At 38.0% G+C, this 648-nt stretch overlaps 1 non-coding gene across 1 annotated transcript; it reads right to left on the reverse strand.

Annotated features, from left to right (window-relative positions):
- Nucleotides 1-248: 248 nt before the first annotated feature.
- Nucleotides 249-354, reverse strand: LOC120230215. Its single transcript, XR_005527944.1, has one exon. It is a non-coding gene; the product is annotated as a U6 spliceosomal RNA (small nuclear RNA).
- Nucleotides 355-648: the final 294 nt, after the last annotated feature.

A 648-nucleotide genomic window follows, 5' to 3' on the forward strand; every position in this document is an offset into this window, starting at 1 on the left:
GTTGTGTAACCATCACCACTATCTCATTCCAGAACATTTTCATCACCCCAAAAAGAAACCCTGTATCATTAGCAATCACTCCCCATCCTTTCTTTCCTTGCGCCTCTGGAAACTTTTTGATCTCTTTGAATTTGCCTGTTCTAGACATTTCATATAAATGGACTCATACAATATGTGGCCTTTTGCGTCTGACTTCTTTCACTTAGCATGAGGCTTTCAAGGTCCATCCATGTTGTCACATATATTGGTATTTTTTTTAATGCATCACACATTTGCGTGTCACCCATGTGCAGGGGCCACATAATCTTTTATGTATTGTTCCAACTTTAGTATATGTACTGCTGAAGTGAGCATTGTTGGCACTTTTTAAAAAATCACTTAATAATATTGCATTGTACGGACACACCACATTTTGTTTATCCATTCATCTTGTTAATAGACATTTGATTACCTTTTGCCTATTTTGAGTCATGCTGCCATGAACATTGGCATGTATGAGTTTTGTGCAGACATGACATGTTTTCAAATCTTTTGACTATATACTTAGAAGTGAAACTGCTGGGTTACATGGTAACTCTATGTTTAATTTTTTGAGGAACCGCCAAATGTTTCTGCGGTGGCCGCACCATTTCACATTCCCACCAGCAG

The sequence above is a fragment of the Hyaena hyaena genome, unplaced genomic scaffold (assembly GCF_003009895.1).
Source record: "Hyaena hyaena isolate Hyena2069 unplaced genomic scaffold, ASM300989v1 scaffold_38, whole genome shotgun sequence".
Classification (NCBI taxonomy): Eukaryota; Metazoa; Chordata; class Mammalia; order Carnivora; family Hyaenidae; genus Hyaena; species Hyaena hyaena.